Source organism: Ptychodera flava, chromosome 10 (genome assembly GCF_041260155.1).
Source record: "Ptychodera flava strain L36383 chromosome 10, AS_Pfla_20210202, whole genome shotgun sequence".
Taxonomy (NCBI): Eukaryota; Metazoa; Hemichordata; class Enteropneusta; family Ptychoderidae; genus Ptychodera; species Ptychodera flava.
Genome location: NC_091937.1, coordinates 34,521,283 through 34,535,176, shown reverse-complemented (window position 1 = coordinate 34,535,176; position 13,894 = coordinate 34,521,283). Strand labels below are relative to the sequence as shown.

Genomic DNA, 13,894 nt, shown 5'->3' with positions numbered 1-13,894 from the left:
TGCTATACACATGCAATTTGTCTGCGCGCACGTGTGTGTAATTGCCACGGGTAATTTTTTGCACCTATAATAGAAATCCTTCTTCAACGATTCAAAGGATCCCGGGAAATTTCTACTGTATAGATGCCTGAAAGTAGTATACAAAACTGCCGGTTCTCTGTATAGATGCCTGAAAAATGCCTGAAATCATGAATCATACAATACAACGGAGCACTACTCAGTATCCATCTGCAACATGTTGCCCGTTGAAAACCCAGTGTCTAAGTTTGCCAAAGTTAAGTGGCCATACCTACGTTGATACTTCGAGGAGTTCCTTCGTCTTACAATTTGTTGAGTCAATTGTGCTCCATCGACCGCTATCACTACAGAATCTCATCATAACTCCTGGAATGCATAAACCATTATTGCGACAAAATGTTCTCGATGGCGTCATCGAATATTGTCGATACTTTTAACACACCATCTCGCTATGAACCTGATTATGTATCGATTATCTGGCAGCTACACTAAACTGGATAGTCACCTAAATTTAGGTATACATTGGGAGAATGGCATAAAACAAGAGACCAATATTTTCGGAGTGAGTTCTAAAGCTTGATCGCTTTTATCATTTAAATCTCATTTTTAGGTTACTAAATGTTATAAAAGCAATTGACATATTTCATCAACGTGTAAATTACATCACAGTATCTTTCTGATTTGACGACAGCTAACGATAAGGTGAATTAATTATAGTGCAACAGTGTTAAATCCCCCACCCCCACCCAGCAGCGTAGGAGCTCGATGCCAGAAGAAACTGGCATCAAAAATGTGCTAAATTAGATTAAAAAATAAAGTATATGATCAAATTAAATATTTCAATCGTTTTAAAATGTTTTGCTTTGCGTTTGTGAATTGACCATCTGCTGGAACATTTGATAAATCGTTACACCAGAAATGGACGTCTGCTTGCTATAATTGTCAGTCTGTTTTCTCTTTCCGATACTTCAAGAATGTTCTGAGAAAACCACTTTACATGGACAGAAACGCATATGTTGATATAATGGTATGGCAACAACCGCCTCTACAGATGGTTGTACTCTCGCTGGGCGGCTTGTCACATGCCGAGATGTGTATCCGAATCTCTTGTACAACCGCCTATACGTGTATAACTTATGACGAAATGGTCAGGACAAAAGTTCTTCAAGGTCCGTTCCTATGTGTGTCCCATATACAGTATGTTGTGTGTGAGAGTTATGAAGTACATGTTATATTACTGTTGAATGGAGGAACGTGTAGTTGTGCTGCGTAGATTGACGTGCTGCAGGTGTCTTACCGATTGTACTAAGATATAGCTACTTCAGCTGACTTACCGATTGTAACAAGCGGACACAGAATCCAAGGAGAGTAGTAATTTGATCTTGTTGTTTCCCAATTTTCTGTTGCTAGATAGTATTAAACATTATCATCTGCAGACAGTAAAATAAAAAAAATAAAACAGTATCCCTATCCACGGTTTTAAGCTATGCAATTGTTATGAATGATATAATGCCAAATCTTTCGTCATACAAAAGACTCTATTGTATTTTCTCCCGATCCCACTCGACACGAGTTTCCGAATAATATTTGTTTTCTGCTAACAGACTATTTTGAGTAATCAGTCTATATTGAATACAACTTGCCTTCAGCAACTATGCCATTTAATGGATATTCAATACAAATTGTCTTCTGCTACTGTACTGTTCAATCTACTGTCTTCTGTTAACAAACTATTCAATCTATATTAAATACCACTTGCCGTCAGCAACTATGCTATTCAGCCTATGTTTTAACTTTGCTACTAAGCTATCGTGCGCTAATTTAGTTTGTTCATAGACCTATATATGGTCCATATATTCTACGTATTAATATTAACAGGGAAGTGTCGGACAAAGAAACAGTCAGTTCACCACTTGTCATCTTCTAGAGAAACACTGCCTGTCGGCACACAAAGATCGCCTTCCTCTTCATATCCATCTAGGCAGAGGCATCGACAATTACCAAGAGTATCGTGGCATTTTCTGCTCAACCCACAAGTATTTTGACCAATTCTGCATATGCATGGAAGTGAATGAACAGAAGTTACTGATTAGGCGAAATATATTAATATAGCGTAAATGGAAGCGACGATGAAAGTTTTCTGTTTTGACACAGTGAAACGAAAATTTGGTAACCAATTCGCAATGTAGTCTTTCTTACCTCGGCACCCGTCATCATAGACATCGAAGTTCCCATGCAAACACGTCCTGGTTGTACGCGTTGAAGATGTCTCGGCAAATTCCATACCAGGTTGACACTTTAGCTCCACACTCAAACGATGTGGTATAGTGAATGTTATCTTTTGCTTTGACTGTTTTACTGTAAATGTACACATCTCGCCTGACTCGGACACATTAGAGGAACACGTACTACATCCTATGTGTGTTATTGTCGGCGATGTGTTGAATTTTTTACTTCCTTCAGTCAGACGATCTGTTGAATCTGTCGTTGAAAAGTTGGGACGTTCACTTTTTGTACTTATAGGACTAATTATTTCCGTCCGTGATGCATCAGGAATGTCAATTGCTACAGTTGTGAGACTGATTTGATTTGTCATCGACGAGTGTAGATTTTCAGTTGCCGTAATTACAGGAGCCACTTTTGATGATAGACTGGAATCTTTGTTTACGTCAGTTGCTAGAACAGTTGTATATGTCGTTTGGGAGTTGGGATCATCTCTCACTGTTGTTACGCGATCAACTTTTATTTCTTGCAATGATGTTAAAATACTTTCATCTGCTTCAGTCTCGAGAAGGGTTTCATCTGTCGTTTTAAAATTGGGATTTTCTCCAGCGGTAGCTATACGACCTGCTGTGTTTATCCAGAGCAAGTTGGTAGCTTCATTTCCAGCGGTCACAGGATCCACGGTTGATGATGTTTTAGAACTTGAACCAGGTTCACTTACGGAACCATCTGAATTTGTTTTCGACGGGATGGGATGTAATATTAATATAAATAATTAACAGGTTGAGCGATACTCATTTTCAAAGTATGAATTGAAAATATATAATAAACGTTGAAAATAAAAATGTGAAGAAAAAATTTACTTTAGTCCTTAGAGCACTTTCTTCGTTTATTAAATTACAGATGGTTCATTAACAAATGAATTTTCATGTAGACGAACTTTAGTACGCACCGATATTATCAGGGACCAATTGATATAAAATAGTTTCTCTTGACGCACAGTCTTACGGGTACGTAGTGTAATTTTGTGTACCTGTACTTTGTACTTTATAGTTTATTGTCACAACACTTGCCACACCTATTGTAGGGTGGGCAATGGTTGTTACATGATAAAAGTTATCAAATGGGACAAAATCGATAATAAAACAAAAGCAGAATCATAATACATTAATGTATCAAGCAAAAAAAAACCACAAAAACATATAGATAGGTAGGTACATGTAGGTAGGTAGGTAGGTAGGTAGGCAGGTAGGTAGGCCTGCCAGGTAGGTAGGTAGGCAGGTAGGTAGGCAGGTAGGTAGGAAGTACACCAAACTGTTTCACGCATGCCATGGTTTGCTGTTTTGGTCCCGACTAATTGAAAAATGTTGAGCCGATGCCCGATTGTTTAAAGTTTAAAGATGCATTTTACGAATGACATGTTATTCCGTACTAGTGTAGACCATAAAGTTAGGTTACGCAGATTCTGAACTGGTTTAGACCATGAAGCTTCTTGTTAGCCCAGTCTTCAACTATGCTTACTTGCTAGTGATGGATCAATGGGATAGGAATAGGGTGAAAGTTGTGACTGGATGATTTGAACAGAGCAAGTTTGTCGATACACTGTTCTACAGTTATCATAGCTAACTCACAGGTCATTTGGGCTTCCTACGATATCCTCAGAGACACTAATTTACTTTATCTCCTCTGCCTGATTTAAATGGTCGGGAATTAATTTCACCATGGTCTTACTTGGTGTTAAAGTTCGATAAATGATATTTGTTTGGTGGCAACATTTTAAGACCAAGCCAAGCGTTTGTTCAACAGCGTAGGTATATAAGCATTGGTTATGTGCAGTTTCCGCTGCTAGACAAAGATTGAATCTTTTGCTTATGTGTGAGGAACTCAATGTTCTGCCTATAACCGACGATAGCAGAATTAACGCCTTTATTCGCTTCGCTAATCCACGGTCCCTCCACAAAAAGCTAATCACACGCAATCTTTCTGTAACAAGACGTATGAAAATAACACTGAATTATCCAAGTTCATTTAGACTCCTAAAAACAATAACTGTGAATTTGTTGTGTGATGGCCCACCCACATTCATGTACATGCACCAACAATGCATACACATAGCAACTCAATGAATAAAAAGAATGTATTGTCCATCACCCCATCCATCTATCCATCCATCCATCCATCCATCCATCCGTCCATCCATCCATCCATCCATTCATTCAGCCATTCATCCGGACATACAGACAGATAGACAAAAAGATAGACATGCAAACAGAGAGACAGACAGATTAACAAACGGGCTATGGCCAGCAGTTGGTAAAAATGCACGTTTCACATTGTTGAAGCTATCGTGCTATGGGCAATTGTATGCCATTGTACATTATAGAACCCAAACGTGTAGGACAAGTTACGTGCCTGACTAAACACTGTAAAAGTCTGCACGTTAGACATTTTAGACACGTTAGGTCCGTACACGTTAGGTGTGCACGATACACGATAGGTTTGCACGATTGGCATGATAGATTTTGACTCATGTGGAGAACCGAAAATGATATACACGTTAGACATTTTAGACACGTTAGGTCCGTACACGTTAGGTTTGCACGATACACGATAGGTTTGCACGATTGGCATGGTAGATTTCGACTCATGTTGAAAACCGAGAATGACATACACGTTAGACATATTAGACACGTTAGGTCCGTACACGTTAGGTGTGCACAATACACGATAGGTTTGCACGATTCGCATAATAGATTTTGACTCATGTGGAGAACCGAAAATGATATACACGTTAGACATTTTAGACACGTTAGGTCCGTACACGTTAGGTTTGCACGATACACGATAGGTTTGCATGATTGGCGTGATAGAAATTGGAGTCATGTGGAGAACCTAAAATGACATACACGTTAGACATTTTAGACACGTTAGGTCCGTACATGTTAGATCGGCACGTTACACGATAAGTTTGCATGATTGGCATGTTAGATTTTGACCCATGTTGAGAACCTAAAATGACATGCACGTTAGACATTTTAGACACGTTAGGTCCGTACACGTTAGGTCTGCACGATACAAGATAGGTTTGCACGATTGGCATGATAGAGTTAGACCTTACCGTGTTTTTAGGCCATCACGTGAATCTTGAGACATATCGTATAAGGTGCCGACCTAAGATTTACGGAGCTAATGTGTCTAAAATGTCTAACGTGTATGTCATTTTAGGTTGTCCACGAGTCAAAATCTATCATGCCAATCGTGCAAACTTATCGTGTAACGTAGTGACCACGTTAGGTTTGCATGATACACGATAGGTTTGCACGATTGGCATAGTAGATTTTGACTCATGTTGAGAGCCTAAAATGACATACAGGTTAGACATTTTAGACAAGTTAGGTCCGTACACGTTAGGTGTGCACAATACATGATAGGTTTGCACGATTGGCATGATAGATTTTGACTCATGTGGAGAAGCTAAAATGACATACACATTAGACATTTTAGACACGTTAGGTCCGTACACGTTAGGTTTCCATGATACATGATAGGTTTGCACGATTGGCATAATAGATTTTGACTCATGTTGACAACCTAAAATGACATACACGTTAGACATTGTGTCTATAGACGTCAAAAGTGTACGTCATTTTAGGGTTCAAGATAAGTAGAATTGTATCATGGCAATCATGAGACATATCGTATAACGTGCCGACCTAACGTTGACAGAGCTGACGTGTCTAAAATGTCTAACGTGTATGTCCAATGAGGGTCTCAAAATGAGTCAAGAGCTATCATGGCAATCATGCAAACTAATCGTGTATCGTGCATACCTAACGTGTACGGATCTAACGTGTCTAAAATGTCTAACGTGTATGTCATTTTAGGGGCTCCAGATAAGTTGAATGGTACAGTCATGATATTTACGTTAGACATTTTAGACACGTTAGGTCCGTACACGTTAGGTCGGCACGTTACACGATAAGTTTGCACGATTGGCATGATAGATTTTGACCCATGTTGAGAGCCTAAAATGACATACACGTTAGACATTTTAGACACGTTAGGTCCGTACACGTTAGGTGGGCACGTTACACGATAGGTTAAAGTGCACGATTGGCATGATAAATTTTGACCGATGTGGAGAACCTAAAATGACATGCACGTTTGACATTTTAGACACGTTAGGTCCGTACACGTTAGGTCGGAACGTTACACACGATAGGTTTGCACGATTGGCATGATAAATTTTGACCGATGTGGAGAACCTAAAATGACATGCACGTTTGACATTTTAGACACTTTAGGTCCGCACACGTTAATCGTGCAAAGCTATCTTGTATCGTGCAGACAAGATAGGTTTGCACGATTGGCATGATAGAGTTAGACCTTACCGTGTTTTTAGGCCATCACGTGAATCTTGAGACACATAGAGTATAAGGTGCCGACCTAAGATTTACGGATTTAATGTGTCTAAAATGTTTAACGTGTATGTCATTTTAGGTTGTCCGGGAGTCAAAATCTATCATGCCAATCGTGCAAACTTATCGTGTAACGTGCTGACCTAACGTGTACGGACCTAACGTGTCTAAAATGTCTAACGTGTATGTCCAGATAAGTCGAATGGTACCATATGTCAATCGTCCAGTCATGATATACACGTTAGACACTTTAGACACGATAGGTGCATACATGTTGGGCGTGCACGATACACGATAGGTTTGCACGATTGGCATGATAGAATAGGACTTATTTGTACGCCCTAAAATGCTATACATGTTAGACATAGGTTCTTTAACGTTAGGTCTGCACGATACACGATAGGTTTGCACGTTTTTGCATTTTAGGCACGTTAGTTCCGACCTAACATGTCAAACATGCGCTACTAAAATGTAAAAATGTCTAAAATGAAAAAATCCCGACTTCTGGCCATGGATGCAACAAACAGGTAGATTTGTTCATCTTCCAGAATAAGGTTTTGTTGGCAATGCGTGCAAAGTTCAAGAACTTCATTGGACACTCACCTTCTGCATTGCCGGTGATTACATGGATTTAACAGAGTTTTATAATGTGTGTTGCATTTTCTGTCGTTTGTTTTGTCAGTTGTACATACTGTCAAAGCACAGGGGCCCCTTGGCATTGGAAAGTTAGGGTATTCTTTACAAACTTTTTTGAAGGCAGGTACAGTCGTGTACGAAAAACACTCTGATATTCCTCCATTTGTTCCCATCAATGCAACGTAAATAACAGAGCTTGACATATCACCTGTCAATATCGCCATTAATAGAAAAAAATTGGATTTCATCACAAGTGATGGAATTGTTTGTTACTAATCTGTATACATATACATTGTACAAGGTAAATTAGTCCGGACAACAATGGAAGTAGAGGAATATATCTCACTTACTATATCCCTGAATTTGCCATCTTTAATAACTAGTTGAATAATTCCTATTGGTTCAAAGCTGCTCTCTTACGCCAGTAATGGTTAAAATTGTGCAACTTACTATATAAGGACCACTTCCAGCCTCAACGTTACTCTGAAACACACTTTGTATGGCACACATTTTGCAAACAAAACATATTTATACTGATTATGGACATAGCAAACACTTTTGAATTGAAGTAGCTTTGAACGTAGAGCTTAGATATGTGAAACGTAGTTCTTAGATATGTGAAAGTTAATCAGGGCACACAGATTGGGAAGATAAACACAAAGAATTGCAGTTTTTGACGCAAACATGCTGAAAGTCAGTCTGTTCTTAGCATTATAGGCTGCAGTACAGCAACATGAACATCTGCCATTACCCCTAACCGACCTAGTTTATATATAACTAGCAACTACAAATACTGCTGTTACGCTCGTATTAAGGGGAATTACGAGTTGAGGTACCAGTCTGGATCGTAATGCTTTCAGTAACTTAAGCTGACACACTAAGATATAGATTGTGACACAACCTTGTATTTTATTACAAGATAGCGACCGTGTCGTTCACCGTCAAAAGTCTGATCTCAAGTGTCTCTAGTCTCTAGTCTAAGCTCTCTACAAAGTTAAATATATCTTCAAACTTACATAATTACAAAAGTTATCACGTGGTAATTTTCCCGCCAGTCTTTGATTGTTTCTTAAGATTAAATACGATCACACCATGGAATATCCCGTTCTCGATTGTTCTCATTGAAATCTTAACCAATAATTAATTAAACTATCACACTATCTCTTATCTGCTTCTCGTACGATCTGAGTCAATGACCTTCACACGCCTTGGCCACGTGAGGGACGCTTCAAGATACAATCTCTACAGGGAGGGGCGTTACACTCCCCCACCTTTGTTATAACCAGCGTCCTCGCTGGTCAAAACGAGTGACGAAGCATGGCGATAGCGGACAATTGCAATCTACTTAAAATAAAAAAAATACATTAATCGTAAGGCAGTGTGGTTAAAATACGCATAAATCACATATTTTACAAGTTAGCATAAAGTCATTCATTATTCGTGCACCTACAAAATTACAGACTAACATTAACGCATCTAAAATACATAGAGAAATACTAATAAAATCACTAAAATACATCCAACTACAAACTCAAAGTTCAACTATTCTACATAAAATACAGAAAATCGACGAAAATCATTTGAAAATCGTGTCAAATATCAATGAAAATTTTCTTTAATTTGTGTGAAAGGGTGGGTTAACTGGAAGGGGTGGACATTGAGAAGGATGACGTAATTTTGCTTGGTGTATTCTGATATCACGGTCAAAGGTTCAGGGTAACCATAGTAACGACCGTTAGGCATCACTGGACTGCAGCAAATAGCAACTCCTGTGCCAATATTCGGGGCTCTTTCTATCTCCAAAATCTTCAAAAGACATAAACAACAAAAGCAAAACATCGACACAAAACATCATCAACAACTTCAAAACTCCAAAAACAAATGCGATAAACCTCACTATCGCTCTATCTCCAAAATCAATTCCTCAGGCCATTCGGTCAAATCTAAGGACCATTGTATCACTTACGGATCACTAGCACTGGCATTCCTAGCCAACTGAGGGGAGATGCACAACAAAACATCCAAACTCCTTACACTTACTTCTTCAACAACAACATAACTTTAACTTCATCAAAACAAACAAAAACAAAACAACACTTCAAAAAGAAAGACGCCTCGTTTGCATACAAGTCCAGAGTATTATCCTAATAAAAGAGTGGTTTCCAAAATACCAGAAAATACAATCAAAAAAACTGAAAAGTCATGCATCTTATTATTTGTCGTTGCACTTTATGGGTGGGTGTATTCCGAAATTCTGCTTCTTATCATTGTCAGTTCATTCGTCACGTAATCAGTCCGTTTATTACAAAGCCGACTGGAAGGTGAACCACAAGCATCGCTGACGTTGGCTGGTCGTTCTTGTTCTAAACTCACACACATTTCAAACTTCTTGAGCCATTTCTGTAGACAACCACTCTCTCGTCCGGTGTATCTTCGAGGCATGACGTTAGCACCAACATTAATAATGTCCCATTGCCTACCTCGGACATCCATGTCTGCAAGCCGCCTTCGTCTCTCCGGTCATAGTTCACCTCCATCCACTGGGATGCATCTTCGATGAGCCGCTACATATCACCATACATTAGCTCGTGCTGCTGGTTCAGTGGTCATTCGTCGGGGTCTGCCATCTCTCGTACACGCCCCTCGTTGACTCCACCACCAGATCTCAGAAACCTACAGCCGTGCTGCTTCAGTATACCCCGGATTCTCACACCAAATTGTTGCGCTCGTAGTTAGGGGAATTACGAGTTGAGAGGTACCAGTCTGGATCGTAATGCTTTCAGTAATTGAAGCTGACACACAACGATGTAGATTGTAACACAACCTTGTACTTTATTGCAAGATGGCGACCGTATCGTTCACCGTCAACGGTCTGATCTCAAGTCTCCCTAGTCTAAGCTCTCTACAAAGTTAAATACATATTCAAACTTACATAATTACAAAAGTTATCACGTGGTCATTTTCCCACCAGTCTTTGATTGTTTCTTAAGATTAAATAAGATCACACAAAGGAATATCCCGTTCTCGATTGTTCTCATTGAAATCTTAACCAATAATTAATTAAACTATCACACTATCTCTTATCTGCTTCTCGTACGATCTGAGTCAATGACCTTCACACGCCTTGGCCACGTGAGGGACGCTTCAAGATACAATCTCTACAGGGAGGGGCGTTACACTACAGTATTATTAGTCGGTCTACAACGGTATCACCGTTACAATGGCCACACTACACATGCGCTTGTCCTTATTGGCAAAATGACAAAAAAGCTGTTAGGCTTAACGGGACAAAGTCGGCCATTTTTCATGAATTTTGTTTGAGACAAGATACTACTTATATTGTTTGACATGTTGAAAGATACTGAATGAATGGGTGACCATGCATATATTCGACCCTTGTTTCAGATAAATTAAATGAAACCATGGCAAAAATGAACTAATGGCATGACCATTAATTCATTTTCGCCATGGTTTCATTTAATTTGCCTAAAACCGGGGTCTAATATATGCATGGTCACCCATTCATTCATTATCTTTCAACATCTCAAACAGTATAAGTAGTATCTCGTATCAAACAAATTCATGAAAAATGGCCGACTTTGTCCCTTTAAAGTTGACAACGAACCAGGTGAAATCGTCTAAAATATATTCAGTGTTCCAAGGGGTGTATTCCTGCAAATAAAAAATATGCTGATTGGTTTTCAAAAGTACCAAGTTAAGAACTGAGGAGGAGAATCAACAGTTGGTTTATACTAACTTTATATGATAAGACCGAGCTGTGACAGTTTTAGACTGTTCGACGAGCTGTGACAGTTGTAGACTGTCGACAGTCCTTCGTGCCTTCTTATGACCGTGCCTTCTTATGACCGGAGTCACTTTATTAAGTGCGGTAGCAATCCAACATAGGCGATCGAGCGCCGAAGGCGCGAGGCCAAGCTAGGCCTATACGCGAGACCAAGCGGTACAAGCGACTGGCGAGAGTCTATGACAGTTGCTATGATCATATAGAATGCTGATGTGGGCTGGGAGGCGGATGGTGGGACATAGATTTTGATTTCACGGGTGAAATAAAGGAACTCAGTGAACATTTCTGCCACTTGCAGTCAGAATCAGAGACAAACTTTTGACATCACAGTTATTACTTTCAAATGCCTTATTGTGATTTTCCTGAGATCCTGAGTAATGAAAATAAAAAAGTAGAAATCACAAGAAAAGATATACCAGCACAAAACCTCCGAGACTTAGTGCTTTGAAAGACATTGACACTTTGGACAAAGCTAAAAATAGGAAGAATGACTGAATATCATACTATCTAGAATTCAACAGTTGTGACAACACAAAAGAGCTCAAATCAATAGTTATGGCAAAGCCAGTTACCATACTGATGGCGCCACTGAGCCAAGATAACCTTAAGCTTACTTCCCGTGGTGCTGAGTTGATAGCACTTCAACTCGTGAAAACTTTGCAAGTATAAAAGGAGGGCACTGTAAGCTTTGGCACTTTCTTCATAATGACTCTGGTGATTTGAGGAAAGATTATGCGGATGAATTTCTGCCAGAATTAAAAATCAACCCTCGCCGACGTGTTTTTGCTGAGAAAATGATCGATACAGTCTGTGTACAAGTCCTACTACTGGCGATACAAGTGTTACGGTCTCCCATTGTGACTGTGCCATCATGAATGTTCCAGCGCCTTTGATTTTTAATGGCATGGGTTGCCAGAATTGAAAATTCATCGTTACCATAGTGTTCTGCTACAGACAAAATGGTAGCTGCAATGTGTGTATTAATGATACTGTCCTTGCTATACCCACAGTGTGATGGCAAAAGAAAAATTCAAGCAACTTTTGTTTTTCCCCCTGGCTACTCAGCCTCGCTAGTAACTTGCTAACCACAATCAAAGTCATTGCAGTATGAAATATCCGCAACTGTTCCCCAACAAACCCTACAACACTTTCGGGAGTTTTAGTATAAAATGAAAAATAATTGTGATAAGTCCTGGAATAGTTGCTGTAATTTTATTTATTCTCGAACCAACAGGTTGCCCAAATAACAGGTTCGTTTGAAAATAAAAATATAATACAAAAACGAAAAATATATAACAGTTACAACTTAAACAAACAGACGGGAGAATTCACATAAGAAAGAACCAAAAAACAGCAACACAGCGAAAGATACACAGAAATACATCCAGATAAAAGTAATTATTCAGAAAAAGGATCTTACATAATCCATGACGAAAATTACTGAAGTTATTAAAAATATCTAAATTTTGCTTGTTACAGATAAAATTAAAATATGTCTGAGATCGTGATAAAAATGAGTGTTTCAAGATATTCGTATGTGCTGACCCTGGTCTAAAAAGAACAGCACGACGCGATGCTGTGCAAGAACCACAGTCCCTCGTGGGCTATTCAGCTCTGGGACTATTCGCCCCATAGACGAGTGGGTTGTTTCTCGCTTATGTACACTCGTCTATGGGGCGAATAGTCCCAGAGCTGAATAGCCCACCAAGGGACTGTGGCAAGAACGTCTGGTACACTATAAACTGAGTGAAGGATTTTATAAAGAAAAAGAGTGTCTAAAAATTTTAATAAGTCACAGATACTGTCCCTTAAAACAAATGAAGATGTGAAGTGTATGGTAATCTCCTGGCTAGTATAAAACAGGTAGGCACAAATGCAGGTATGGTTGGGGAGGGGGGGAGGGGGTAGCGAAGGAAGCATGCATAGCAGCATTTTACCATGAAACCTTTTACCCCACCATTTTTTGTGGCATATTGTCTGCAATCACAGCGGCCTCTATGCCGCTAAAAGCCCCGCCCCATTTTTTGCGGCATATCGTCTGCAATCACAGCGGCCTGTATACCGCAAAACTGTGCCAGAACAGATCTTTACATAATAAAATATGAATAACCTGCTTATAAGCCACAAACAGTTGCAGCTTGGTATCCACAACTATTGTGGGTTAGCATGCACAACTATGTGCCAGAAGCCATATTTTTTCGTAAGGGCCAGTCTACCATGAACTGTGAAATCAAACATTCCACCAAACAGGTCAAAGGTCAATGGAAACTAGGGCTTTTGGACAGACTGAAATGAACTCCGTTGAGGCATAAAAATTTACATAACTTTTCCTGAGGATGCATTTGTTCTAAGAATTGTCAGTTTTATTTTTGATGGATCAATGAAAGGATTGTATGAGTTAGTGTGACTGGTTATAATGAGAGCAATCCAAATCCAAAGTTTATCACACTTCATGCTCAGATTGCATATCATAAACTCAACAAAACAACACAAGGATTTTGCGCACAGAATTATTTAGTATTTGTTCAATTGCAGTATTCAAGATCACAGGAGTCAAGGTCTTACTGAAAGTAACAGTCCCTTATCAAAAACTTGAATTATTCAAAAGACTGCCATGGATATTAGAAAAAGTTATTGTAGAACTTTTATTATCATTATTTACAAAGTGTTATGTAAGGCCAGTGAGGGCAGTGTTGCACATGTGTCAAGGAGATTGCAAGAAAACTATTACAAGATATTGCTATGCTTATGTATTTTATTTTATTTTATTGTTGGAGAGAATAAATTAAAATAG

The 13,894-nt window shown here is 39.1% G+C and overlaps 1 long non-coding RNA gene across 1 annotated transcript in view; it reads left to right on the top strand.

The window, feature by feature from the left end:
• The window catches only part of LOC139142606 (uncharacterized), a 59,327-nt gene that overhangs the window by 481 nt on the left and 44,952 nt on the right, over window positions 1-13,894 (top strand). The gene's annotated exons all lie outside the window — the stretch shown is intronic.